At 30.9% G+C, this 15365-nt stretch overlaps 1 protein-coding gene across 3 annotated transcripts in view; it reads right to left on the bottom strand.

The window, feature by feature from the left end:
- LOC107437563 (uncharacterized) overlaps window positions 1-15365 on the bottom strand; it is a 62694-nt gene that overhangs the window by 26028 nt on the left and 21301 nt on the right. The window lies entirely within an intron of this gene.

Here is a 15365-nt window from a genome sequence, read left to right on the forward strand (position 1 = left end):
ACACGATGAAATTCTTTTAGGATTTAAAAATTACAAGTACACTGTTTCTATTTAAAATAGATACAGTAAAAACACGATAAACGAGAACGGAATATTACGAGAAGTCATGGGTCACGACCAATTTTAAAAATCAACATCAAAATACTAATATCAAAGATACAAACATTATAAGTTTATAACGTGTTAAAAATTACTACACAGCTTTATATATAACTTCTCTAGAAACTTTTTTTTTTTTTGAAGGGGAAATATTTTTTTTTCTTCCACTGTTTGTTGTTTGTTTAATTGAAGAATGTCTTACGAGAGATGGCAAAATGGATTTTTATTATTGGTATCAATACAGGAGCGCGAAAAATGGACATCATTTCAACTTATTTCTTGCCTATGATATTAACCTTTTAACACTGTTTTTCGAAGCTCTGTCGCCAAATAAAAAGATAATGAAAAATGTCAACAAAAAAAAAGCCGTAGTTTTAAGTGCCTTACACAATGCGATGATTTTAAACTATGTATAATTTTACCGTGAAAAATTATCTGGGCTTTAGAACAGACAAATAACATATATTAAAAGCTATTAAAAAAGTTTCTTTTTTTTTTTTTTAAAATCGCCAATTTGGCGACATTTTCCCACCTAGATGAAAATTATCAAAATCACTGCCTTATTCTCAGTATTTGCAAAATTTATGAGCCCAGGTAATGCAGCATTGGAGTAAGTTTTTATGTCTTAAAAAATTAGACCACAAAAGCTTTTCATTTTCACAAGGCTGTGGCTTTCCTCCAAATTGACGTTATGGGCCATTTTAAAAATAAGCGTAGATAGCGCTGGCTTGGGATAAGCTGAACTTGACCTAACAGTCATGTTAGGTCATAACAGTTGAAAACTCACAGTAAATATAAAAATAGACTATTATACGCAAAAAAAGTATTCTATCATATTACGACGGAGCCTTAGAAAAACAGCCTCATGTTTGCTTTGCCACACTTCAAAGCCAAGTTATCTTCCTCTTTCCAAAAGAAAACTCTTGCCATTTTTGGGAAATTAGCTTCACACTTCCAAAAAAAACAAAAACAAAAAAAAACCTTTTTGTTGACTACATATCTAACATAACCCTTTATTTTCTTTCTTGATAGCTTGCCCCTAGGCCAAAGGTTTCTAAATGGTGTTTCGCGGAACTTAAGGGTTCCGTGGAAGAGTTAAAGGGGTAATGCAGTGATGATTTTTAAAACTTATTATTATGATTATATTTAGATCCAACCTACGGTTCCTAATTTATTTAATCTTTCAGAATGTTAGGTCTTCCTGAAATCATTTCAAGTAATATGCATATGAATAGAAATTTCATTTTTTAAAAGAAAATACTATGTTTCTAGTAAAAAAAAGTATATTGAACAAATTATGAAAAGAATATGCATTAATAAAATACTGCATTAGTATCTCTTAACGAGCGTTTCGAATTAAAATAAAATTATTTCACTTTTTAATAAAGGAATATGGTTCCCTAAAAACCATTTTCAACGTTGATAGAAGTTCTTTTTACTTTTCATTTCGAAGCCATAACATTTTCAGCTTATGTATATGCACCCAAAAACAAATTCATAACTACACAAGATACAGCACAAGGACTGCAAATTTAACTATCGAACATAAAACCTTATATAAAATTAATGATAAAATCATGAAAAATCTTCATTCCTCTAATCTCATTTTATTTTATAACTGGCGTTGAACAGTCGTCATTTTTTAACCCAGCCCAGAAGACAAGGGAATTTCTGGACCAAGCATTGAGACAAACTAGCCTTCCTTCAGAACTGTGTTCGGTGCGAGCTGTGAGATGCAGAATTCGTATCAAACAGCTACTGCGACTCTTATTTCTCTAATTAAATATTTAAAAAATAAAGTAGTCGTAAAATAATTATTTTCAACGGCATTTACGCAAACAATTTCATATAAACAACCGAAATATTAAATAAATTATGGATAATTACTTTAATACAAACATAATTATTATTAGTTAAAAAAAAAAATCCTAACTCAGTAATCCCGCCACGGAACCTTAAAGTTGCGCAGAACATATTTCGAAAATTCAGATTAATGTTGACTAAATCATAACAGTGGACGTAGCATAAAAAAGAAGTGAATGCTCATAAAAGAAATTTAAAATGAATGAGTATGAATATAAAACACTGAACAGACGGTGACATTTCCGCGAGACGATTTCCATAGTAACTATACAACTTAACTTTTGCCATTACAATTCAACAAAAAAAAAAAAAAAAACACTAATATTGTTTGTCCAACCATAAAAATGAATATGAAAGTTGGACAGGAGAGTTTTTATCTACTGTTTTAATCAATAACGACAAAAAAGTAAAGAGTTATTCCACTTTTTCTTCAGTGTTTGCATAAAGTGCATACTATTCACAATGACCCTTTCAAAACAGCGTATCTCTAGTGAAAGTGACTTAGTGAAAGTGACTTAGTGAACAAAACAAAAACTATAGTGAATAAAAAATAATGTGCATTCATATAAAGGTACAATTGATTTAAATCTAAAAGCACAGTACTTTCAGCTACTGTCGAGGGAATAAATGCGTGTCAAATATATGGATAGATGCACGCTTTTGCTCGACTTTGACCCTGTTTTATTTTTACATTTTGTCGACATCTAAAACAATGCTGGAATATATTTTACGATATGAATAGGTGTAAGTCGACATCACGCATTCCGTTTTTATTAGGTAATTTCGAGTACTTCGCCTTAAATTCTTTTTTTGAGAATTTGGAGAAGTTTTTATGTATCCTATTTCACAATTACGGTTGCTAGAACGACGACTTAACATGGGTCCTTGGTATTTTTGTTCGAAATTCATATAAATTCTCTAAACATTGTTAACCTCACTTAACGCATTGTGCTTAGAAAAAGCGATGTAAAATGCCTAAGTTTGCATTGTTCGGCGACCTACTATTTAGAAAATTATACAATCTATATCAGGGGTTTCCAACTTACGTGAGGCCGGGAGCCCCAATTAAAAACACCAGTCAAATGGCGGGCCGCAACTTGGTCAAAATTTTATAAAGGATTTTTTTTATGTTTGAAGGATCATCAAATATTACTGTCAGATTTTTATCAAGTTGTTCGAAACAAAAGTATTGAATTATAAATAATAATAAATATTTTCTTGGGTGCAAAACCTGAGAAATAAATTTTTTTGCACCGTTGGTATGCTAAATTTTACAAAAACGAAGAAATTAGTTTTTTTTTTCGAAGANTTTTTTTTTTTTTTTTTTTTTAACGAAAGAAAAGTATTTTAAACCCATATAGATTTTTTACGAAAATTGTCAGCACAAAATGAAAAATAATATAGTTCGCGGGCCACAAAAAAAGGCTTCGAGGGCCGGATGCGGCCCGCAAGCAGCCAGTTGGTAACTGATCTATATAAAGCAAATTTAATTTTGAGCTACATGGATGAGAATTATATGAAGAAATGCCTATTTAAATTACTTAAACTCCCCTTTTTACGGTACACGAGATAGCAAAGGAGGTCTACATGAGAATAGTTTTTTTCACTTTTATCTTTTTTAATAAAAATAAAACAAATCTGCATAATGTAAGAGTAAAATAAATTAGATGAATTGAAAAATATCGAAACATATCGTCAAATATCGATATCTTGCAAAATCCTGCTGAAATAGCATCGTGCAAAATCGCCTATGACGGCAGTCATGTTAATATGGATTATGTACCACAGATTTTTTAAAATAACAAATACAGCATGCATAAAATTATGTCAACATATTATCTTTCATTTTATCGATGTAATTATACTAATAAGGAAATGCTGACTCACGCGGTGAGACTTCATCATTAACAATACAATATCACAAATTGAAATTAAGAAAAAGGAGTAACAGTTTTGCAATTGCATCACGTGTTCATATCTATTATGTATAAGCAATTAAGCATTACTATTTATTTGTTTATTTATTTTAACAAGAAAAGCAATAGTGGACATCCGGAATCCGCGACTATCGGAAAGAAAGGGGAGTGGGGAGAAAAAAATATTTTTCTGTACAGAATGTAGGAAGCAATGGTAGACTTGTTGAACACACTACGGGTGTGAAGGAGGAGCGTTTGAAGAGAGGAAGTAAAACCAAATATTTTTCGTTATCGTAAATTTTTTTTTTTTTCATCATTAAAAGTTATCAAAATTTGGTCATGGGTACCTTAGACCCCCGGTCCGCGGAACAGTACCGGTCCGTGGATCAAATGGTACCAGGCCGCCCATTTCATTCAAACTGAATTTAAATTCCTAGGTTTATACCCTAAATTAAAAATAAATCCCAAATTAAAAATAGTTCCATTAAAATTTTACTTATTTAAAAAAAGGGGGACTCCGAAGGTAGTGACATAAATTTTTTACTGCTTTAAAAAGAAAAAGAAAAAGAAAAAAAAAAAGAATGAAAACCACTGCAACTATTTTCTCTTTCAAATAGTTTTAATAAAAAAAAAAATCAATCATCATAACTGTAAATATCATAAATAAAAAACTAAAGCGGGCACGAAATTTACAATTGGAACTAATGAGGAACTTCGTCTTCTCTCTCGATCGTGACTATTTGATTTAAGTAAGTTAAAGTGTAGTTAAAATGTTAGTAAGTTAAAATGTCAAATCACTTTATACTTATTTTTTGGTGTAACTGTATTTTATTTTGATGGCATGTTTAAATACAATTAAATTAAAATTAATAAATCAAAATAATCTAAAATGTAAACAATCAACGTCCCCCTCCCAGAGGGCCGCGGTAAAATTATCAAATGTTGACAGGTCCGCGGTGATAAAAAGGTTGGGGAACAATATACAGATGTTACTACATTAACAGATACAGTAGAACACTGATTCACCGGATTGTCCAATTATCCGAACGCCGATTAATCGGATTGTTCAATTATCCGAATCGTCAAAGAGCCACGTTTCTAGTTGATTCTTCTAAAAAAAAAATAATAAATAAAAAAAAAACGAAAGCACCTTTTTTTTTTTTTTTTTTTTTTTTTTTTTTTTTTNTTTTTTTTTTTTTTAGAATATCTAAAAGGTGTGGAAAAATGGTTTTTTCAGTCCCTCAGTAGCCTTGAAAAAAAAACTCACGTTTATTCAGCCCAGTATCAATATGGGTGGCAAGTAGTTTCCAATAAAATTTTTAAAAATTAAAACTTTTGAACACGTCATTTGTAATATGCTATAATGAGCACTATAATTGCCGATTCAAAGCCTTGAGAAATGCGAAGGGAAATTACTTAAAACATTCTCATAGTTGTTTAAGTTGTCCAATTATCCGGATTTTTCGTTATCCGGCTCTGATTTTTCCGTATAATCTGCGATCTAATACCTACATAAAAACTCTGGCGTATGACCTATCTGAATTTGGTGTTTAAAAATCGTGTGGTATCTTCAGTTAACACCGAATTGAGCGGCGCACATACACACTAAAGGGAATTGTTAAAATACACCAACAATCGATAAATCTTACACCAAGCTCAGATGCATTTACTCTATTCATGAATTATTTCTGCCAATGTCGGCATACGTTTGGAAAGAGACGATCTATATTTTTGTTTACAATCGAGCAGAGAAGGTGAAAATTTGACTTTGCCCTGCACGATACTGAACATTTCGCGGAAACAAGTTAATTAAACTGCTGTTATAAAAATGCATGTATGTTTTTAGTTGTATAATAAAGATAATTATGTCATAATAAGATGATTTACATAAATTTACCAATTGTATTAAATAATTTCGTAATATTTAATTTCTGCCAGCTACGGTTTTGTTAAGCCTTATTCGAATTCATATTAATTTTCTCTCTGGGCTGCGTGTATTTATGTTCTATTAACAAACTTATTTTATTATAAGAAATATTGTATATATGCTGCTAGCATGGACAGTCAATTTTCAAAGTTTCTCTCTCCCCGCCTAGAGTAAAGCGGAATGCCGGAAATTTTAGAAATAATTTAAATTTATAAAACACAGCTCAGAGTGGGAGGGGGAACTTAAGTAGAAATTTTATTTTAAAAAAAATTGAATTCGTTCTGTAACATTTTATTAAGCAATTTGAATAGAGAGACTGATAGAACGCGTGAAAATATTAATAAGAGAAAGAGAAATATTATCTTTTTATAATTGTGCTAACAAAATGATCGAAATCTTCATAATAATAAAAATAAATAACACGTTCGGCTAAAAACTATTGATATTTTTCCTTAAATGAAAAGACTCTACTTAGGGTGTGCCTCCACAAGAAAAAAAACACACAGCGTTGTCCGATTAGCTTAAAGATAAACTAAGTTCCACCCTAACCATGTAATTGTGGTAAATACTTAATCTGGTAAGTAAATGTTTATATTACCAATGCAGAGGCATATAAAGAAGATAAATTTATATATCACTGTTTCAGGCATAAAAACTATGTTTCTGCACATTCTAAATCAATAAGTTTCCTTCAGAAAAATTAATGAAAACTAGAAAATATAAATATTCATAATTTCATCTTCGAAGAATTCAGAAAATGGAGTTCGTGAGTATGCAAAATTAATGAATGCAGATTAATATGTCAATGCACTGGGAAAACACGCAATTCTTAATTGTAGTCAAATACTTTTTTTTCTTAACTTAAAAGTAATTTTTAAATATGAGAATGCACATGCGAAGCAAACGAAGAAAAAATTGTGCAAAAGTGCTTTAAATTCGAAATTAATGCATTTTATTCACTTATTTTAAGGCTTATATATCATATATACAGAATAATTTATTTGCAAATTACACAGAGACACCAGGAAAAAAAAGTAGGGGAGAGTGGGGTCAATTGTAACATTTTTTGCTTAACTATTTTTAACTAACAAAAAATCCAATATATTATTAGTATTAATTGACAGACGAGTAAAGTAGACTATCCTCTACTAGAAAAAAAAAAAAAACTTATTTCAAATGTTATTATACTAGTTATTAACAATTTTTGACAGTCGTGCACTTGTTACAATTGTCCCCACTTACGGGGTCAATTGTAACAGTTCATAAATTCAACTAAAACATAGTTAATTATACATATTATCATAGTTGTGATATATTTTTTTATTGATCAAAATAGTAGTGATATTTTAGGAGTAAAAATAATAATGAGCAGAGACCTAAAGGGTTAAACTTTTAACTTTAAGGGGTTAAAAATTTTAATTTATGCTGTGAAAGGTGACAAATAAAATAATGCACATGCAACATAATATAAATGATATAGGAAACTATTGGTGGTTCTTAAAGAGTTAAGTAATGGTTTGTAAACATAAGATTATTTATTTTCAGCTGTTACAGTCGTCCCTTTACTTATTGTTACAATCGTCCCCTAGTCGCCATTTCAGCTTCATTTGTTAAAAACAATGCATGTTAATTAACAAAACTAATCTTTTTTTTTTAAATGTTAATTAAGGTGTCCACTTACATATTCGGTTAATAATTTTTATTTGTTTAAACAAAATTACTATGTTACAATATAATATTCCAACACCAAAAAAAATACTTACGTATCGTGAAAATACCTTTTGTGATATAACTCTTTCAAAAGTACATAAAAATGGTTGCCAGCAGGGGTGTACATGTAGATTTATTAAATACACCTTGTGCGCCACGTAGGAACCGAATCCAGAACCCGACACTCGAAATAATTGCTCTGTTACAATCGTACCCTGTTACAATTGACCCCACTCTCCCCTACTATTTTAAATTTATTAATATTCAATATTTAACAAATCTAAACTTAAATTAATGTGAAACCCACGAGCAATTTGAAAACGCAAACGATAAATGATCGTTAGAAAATCGCATATGCTTCATAAACTACCGTTAATAAGGCATTTTTTATTAAATCATTTTGGGAATGGCATCAACAAAAGTTTAAACTATGACATCATTATGGAGGCCGTCCAAATATACGTAAACATCAAGAGGGATGAGGAGGTTTGTAATTTGCTTATAATTGCAAATAAGGGCAATGCTTATAAAATACGCTAAAATTCCTTTCTTTCCAGGTTTTTTTTTTTTTTTTTAATTAAAATAATGTAGCAAAAATATTTGCCATCGCGCTTTTAAAATCAAAATAAAATTACTAAATTCGTTAATAAAGAAATAAGTTTCTTTTTTAGCTTTCATTTGAACGAAAATCATAATTTACTAAATTCATTAATAAAGAAATAAGTTTCTTTTTTAGCTTTCATTTGAACGAAAATCATAATTGGGCTTATTTATTTCATTTTAAGTTTAGGTATTTAAACCAAAAACCAATTTAAAACTATATATACAGCTCCAGTAGTGCAAAATAAACTGCTGGGATATTAAATCTAATTTAAGACAACTAATGAACAAAACTATGAAAAAAATCCCACTCAAATTTTCAAAATAAAGTAGTCTTTTATTGGTAAATAAGCTCACAATTGTATTTAGATACTTTATTTTATATTGCTTTTAGATATTACATTATTAACAATGTCGGGATTTCGTCGAAAAAAGTTGGATCATTTAGGGTTCCGTAGCCCAAAAAATTTGGGAATCGCTGCTTCAAACATTAGAACTCTATCTAATCCGCTCGTTGCTCGTTGATTCTAAAAATTTTCAGAAAATATGATGACCTTTCATTTTCAAAAGTCACTCGAAAGCAGTTGAACCTTTTTAGTTTTACTGATCCTTCACATCATGATTTCATAAAAAAAGAAGAAAAATCGCAACATGGGAAACCATTAGAAAGAGATAGAGTTAATAAAGTTTTAACTAACTTGCAAGGTACTTAATTCTTCGGCAATTGCCTTATATAATCCCCTAACCTGGAATTTTTGGTCATTTAATACGAATACTTTCCGTACAAAATTTGTTCAGGAGCTTTACGTATATATATAAAAAAAAATTTAAAACTTAATTATGCGTATATAAAAAAAGGTTATCTATAAAAGACATGACACAATTACAAAACACTTGAGCTAATTAGACAATTGTTTTTGCGCTTTGATGGTTTTGAAAAGTTCGATGTCAACAATGTTTAAGCGAAAAGCTATCTTTTCTTTCAAAGAATTTCGTTTACTAAAAGCTTCATCAATAAATAAAATACTTACAAGTTCAATTGCCCAATCAGTGCTCGACAAATTGCATTTCATTGTCATAGAGAATCTAAATAAATAACCGTCTAAAGATGAAATTGCGTGCCTTAATTATTGTGAAAAACACAGCAAAATTATGTCCGTCCATTTGCATTCAGTGCTGGTAGAAAAATCTTCAAACAACCTAACTGCATTATTTATATTGAAATAAATGGTATGTGGGCACGCTATTTTGTCAGCTGATTTCTTTGATTTGATTTGAAGAACTTAAACAAAAATTACATTCTTCCTTTCACGAGTTTATACATTTATACGACAAACAGACAGCAAATATTAAAAAAATGCAAGGGCCTGATTGTTGCATTGTCAAATGGGGTGAGTTATTTACCTAACACTCCATCTTACAAAAAATCACTTTAAACATGAGCAATGGATTTATTAGTTAGAGGTGCACAATCTTTTCCGAAAGAAAGGGACACTCAAAATTAGGAAATTTTTCTACTGACCAGAGGTCAGTTGTATCATTTTATACAGTAGCCACTTTTTAAAACATGTGACCACTTCTCAAAAAATTGAAAATTTTAAACGATTAAAAAAAATTGCTGATATTAATAAGGTAAGGTCTCTTTAGAAGCATTTTTCTAAAATATAATAAACGCTACAATGTTCATTTCTACAATGAAAAAAACAAGCGTGGAATAAAGTAATTTTCCCAATATCATAAAATATTCACAATAATTCCATATTTATTTAAAAATAATGATATAATGCACATGGAATGCCTTTTCGACGAATAAAGCGGCGACTTGCAGACAATTCATTACCCTTTGACAATCGTTAATTTTGCTGTCTATAGAATGTCGCGAAGACTTTAATGATTTGCTTTTAATCATTCATCGCATTATATACACAACCAGACCACGATACTGTCCGGTTAGCCCGTCCAATATTGTAAGGAGTCACAAAATGACATTAGTGACTAATTAGGAGTAAGTTATGAAATTATGTTTTCCACAAGTTTTAGTATAACCGCGATAAAAACTACGTGCATTAAGACTTGAATCCTAAAAACTATTCAACGTATGCCCCTTCATTACTTGCCATTAACAATACTGTAAACTTATTGCACTGGTAAATGGGGCAAGGTACTCCGAGGACCCCAACTTGCAAAAGCGTTCCAAAATGTTAGTGGCAGTTACTTAAAACTTCTGAATCTTCTTTGTCCGCAGAAGAGAAAATAAAAATAACCTATTAACAAAAATGTTTTAGAACATTGTTAACATCTCAACATTTTCCACATGTTGCCGGACACACCCTCCTGTGCAACAAACCCATTTATTTTTATAAATAAAAACATGTTTTCCAGAAATACTGGAATGGAATTATCGTTTGCAAATGTCATAAGAAGCCGTTGTTCTAAATGTATAAAGTATCTTTTCTATTGTTATGATTGTATTAAAAAAGTGCCAAATATGAAAGATGAGGTAAACAAATGGGACCAGTTGTCAATTCATTTTGTTTAGATTCCCTAATATTTTATTTAAAAGTCCTCTTAGGAACTAAAAGTATTTTGCTTCTTCTATGTAAATCTACAAAAGAATCTTATGAACGCAATAGTTTGTTAAGTAACTATACTAATTAATATTTCTAGTTTCATTTTAATAATTGAAGTGTGTTCGGTTTAACTTACATACCAAATTTTAAATTTTTGAATTGTATGTAGTTTTAATATTTTTTTATTGTATAACAGTAATAGCTACAAAATTTTTTTTAAGAATACTAGCTGTGAAATTTGATGATTATGTTCTAAGTTCAATACAACACATTTCAATAAATAAAAACTTTCAAAATATTATTTATTTGCTTAATAAACAAGAGAATTGCGATCATATATATAATTCTTTTCGATCTAAGATTAGAGGTAGAATTCCAGGAAAGAACCATTAAGTTTTAAAATAAATAATCCTAAGGAAATTAAACGGAAAAATATGACCCGATTAAAAACTTCATTCGCTTTAAAAATATATATTTTTGAAGTAAATAATGTTTTTAACCAGGTAAAACCCTTAAGTTTGTTAAAAGGGGAAATTTTCATAAATTACTGAAATTTTCCTTACATAATTTCAAAGTAATTTACGACGATTAAACACAAAAATGCTAATTAGGTTCACACAATTTTAATGCAAAACATTATCTTTTTTATTTCAGCTCAATAATTTTGATGCAGTATGAATTCATACAACACTAATTACACTAAATTTCTAATATCAACAGGAAGAATCTCTTTAGTATTCCTAGATCCCACGTCAAACATTACATTGTTAACGCAATCCAACATTATTAGTGTATATTACTCGATTAAAAACTTCATTGACTTCAAAAATATACAAATTGGAAATAATAGTAGACATGTTTCAAGCGCTCAAAAGCAGGCGCTCATTTTCAAGACTTGCCAGACGAAAATGAGAAGAATCAAAAGACATTTGAAATATGAAACGTAACTCTTGTTTCTTCTCATTCACGCCTGGCAAATCTTGAAAACGGGCGCGCGTTTTTGAGCACTTGAAACATGTCTACTGTTATTTCCAATTTATGTGTTTCTGAAACGAATGAAATTTTTTTATCAAGTAATATTTTTCTGCTTCAGTTTCTTAGAATTATTTATTTAATTATTAGTGTATATTAAGATATCATTTTAACAATAATATGTCCTTTCAAATTATAGAATCAGATTTTTGTATACTCCAATCTGTTTAATATAAACTTTCATTTAACAAAAGTAATCATTTAATAACTTTATTTATAATTCTGTCATTTACACTCCTTTAAAGGCCAGGGGTCTGTCCAGACATTTTGTGAAAGGTCCGGTTTTAGTGAAATTGTGAAAAAATTACTCACATTTTTCAACCACGGTCCGGCTTTTATGAATTTGTGCAAATAGGGTCCGGTTATTGTAAAAAACTTTTTCAATGAGTTTTTAAATTGTAAATAGATACAAGATTAGGCTCAGCACTGTAAAATTATAATTAAAAAAAGTTTAATTTTCAACAATAAACAGAAATTGCTGCTTCTAAATTAGAGATGCAACATACAAATATTTGGTATTTAGCCTATACTGCTGAACGCAGAATATTCATTTCGGACGAATAATGGAAGAATCGTAAGCCGAAGACAAAACTTAATTCGTTTACATCCATCTTTCTTGTTTTTTGCACTGGGAAGGGTTTATTCAATTAACAAAAAAATAATGAAGATAAACAAATTTGTGAAGGGTCCGATTACAAGAAAAATCATTTTGTGAAGGGTCCGTTTTTAAGTAAAAATATTTTGTGAAGGATCCGTTTTTATGAAAAGATATTTTGTGAAGAGTCCGTTAACGGATCCAGATTTCTTCTTTACAGACCCCAGAAGACATAGCCTAAAATTCATACTTGAAACCAATGAATGGCCCGCGAGTCCTGTAATAAGAGTTTTTAGTATCAGTAATATTTTACTGACTCTAAGTTTTATCCTATCTTCGCTTAAGGAATTTGTCTAAGCAGCATTTTGCGAGCAAACAGTCAGCTTAATTCATTAAATATTCTGCTTCTGCAAAAATCATTAATTTTAGGGAAACTTAGAAAATAAATGTGACATATAAGAACGAAATTTCCTGAGCACTAAGCTGAAGAGAAAATAATATTCGAAAAAGCGATTTCATAAATAAACGCTGATGAAAGGAAAAGTGAAAGGAAAGAATTTTTTTCCTTCTTCACACACCACTCGGCACACAAACTTTTTAACCCTTCCGTTATTGAAAGGCGAGCTTCAAGACCTTACTTTATTTATTTATTTTCCTGCAATGCTTTAAAAGTCAAGGACACTCTAATACTTCTTTTTTAAATCATGAGTGAAGAAAGCTTTCTTCTTTTCTTTTTTTTTCTTCTGTTGTTTGTAAACACAAACATGAAATCCGAACACACAACGTCGAGGCTTATACATACAAAATATAATCAGCTTACACTGAAAAAATTGCATATTTTTTTGCACGGATGTATTTAGAAAATAATCTTAACGTAAAAAGTTGAATTAGAAAAAGGCTAGTATTTCAAAACTGTAATAAAAAATGCTATAATATAAAAAATAGTGCACGCATAAAATATTTCAGTAATTGATTATCTGCATAGAAACATTTCTACGTTAGCAGCTAAGTTATAATTTGCAAATAGAAAGTATTTAAAAAAAAGTAATTAATTTATTAAAAAAAATTGACGCATAAACGTAATTTATTTCGAAATTTCTCAAAAATATTATTTACCTTGAAATTTGGGTTGAGTCTATTTTGTTTTCCATAACACTTGTGAACCTGTTAGGGACACAGTAAATTCCCCTCACCTGCAGCTTTTTTTTTTTTTTTTTTTTTTTTTAATAATGGTCGTTGAACAATCGATTCAATTTTGAGTTTACGACTACCTATGTTCAATTCCGTATCCTTGTGATTTTGAACTCAATCTAGAAGACAAGGAACCTCCTGGTTAAAGCAGGGATGGGCAAACTACGGCCCGCGAGCCAACTGTGGCCCGCCGGAAGATTTTATCCGGCCCGCGGATTGAATTTTTATTTGCCAATCAGTGGCAAATATAAACAATATACATCCACTTTCTTGTCGACTATGTTTACAATTATTTTTGTTTTTCCTTTTTTAACAAAGTACTGATGACATTTTTACTTTCTCTATTTTTGTTCTCCAAAACATAAATTAAAGGAAATAGTTAGCACAGACAGCTTCAATTGGTAAAATGTTGAAGGCAGAAGTTCTTTATAGAATAGCCGTAGATTGGCTCCAACTAGCATTTGTCTTTCTCGAGAAGCTGACTTATAGAATCTAATAAAGGTAAATAGTACTTCTCATTTGGCAGACTGAGCATTTTACGCTCCAAAGAGCGGACAATCTACTCGACAAAAAAAGTTTGCCCATCCCTGCCTTAAAGTATTGGGAGAAGTTTGCCTTCGTGGAGGACTTTTTGATGGAACTAATCCGCATTTGCGTTACACGGAGAGGAAGACCACGAGAACCTCCCGTGGTTAGCCTGACAACAAGGGGACTTTAGCCCATGATTCGTCTACCACAGAGGATATTTTACATCAACACTGTGGTCGGTGCAAGCCGGATGCGGAATTCGTATTAACTGAGATTTGGACCCGGTTCACCTCATTGAAAGGCGAACGCTCTATAGCCTAAGCCGTCGCGGCTCTAAGCTTGAATTAATCCGCTGAACTAACCGCATTTAGTTGAATTAGACAGCATTCCCCTTACATGGGAAGGAAAACCTCGATAACCTGTCACGTTCAGCCTAACGGCACGGGGACTATATCCCATGATCTGCTTACCACTGACAATATATATTTCGTCAGCACTGCGGTCGGTGCGAGCCGGGTGTGGAATTCTTATCGACCAGTCATCGCTGGGATTCGAACCCGGTTCACTTCATTGGGAAGCGAGCGCTCTAACCCCAGAGCAAACCACAGTTTTTCACCTGTAGCTTAGAATATCTCGGTGCTGTTTTAATAGAACATTTGCATTTGATAGATTAGAACATTTGCATTTGATGATAGATAGAGCGCATATGTTTATTACAGAAACCTCATGGGAATTACTCAGACTCGAGCAATCGCTAAACGCAATCATTCAGTGAATACCACTTCCTGTGATTTCAAATAAAAAGCGTAAGACATATCTTTTAACGATTAAACGAAAAATTTAATAAGCAAAAATAAAAGCAAAATATAAATACAGAAATGGATTCTTAAAAAAACGTAGAGCACACATTCTTTATAAAGATCTGTCACGATAGTACCAGAGATAAAAAAAAAAAAAAGGGTAGAAAAATGAGAAATGATATCAAATGCAAAAATACGAGAGGGGAAAACAAAGAGAGTAAAAAAAAACTATGTAGATGTAGTAGTGAAAGATCGTAGAGTTGAGAAAAGGATGGATAATAAATAAAAGAAATACAAAGCAGCAGATTGAAGGTTGTAGAAATATTAGTGATCACCTCTACTGCATTTCTAGAATGTATAGTATAAAGTGACCACACGTCCCGATTTTGGCGGGACAGTCCCGCTTTTTAGTGGACTGTCCCGCGTCCCGCCGATTTTTAAAAATGTCCCGCTTTTTAGAAAATATCTGCATTTCTTATTTTAAATGTACTGTAAAAATATATCACCTATTATTTATTAAGTATTATGGTGAAT

Source organism: Parasteatoda tepidariorum, chromosome 3, assembly GCF_043381705.1.
Source record: "Parasteatoda tepidariorum isolate YZ-2023 chromosome 3, CAS_Ptep_4.0, whole genome shotgun sequence".
NCBI lineage: Eukaryota > Metazoa > Arthropoda > Arachnida > Araneae > Theridiidae > Parasteatoda > Parasteatoda tepidariorum.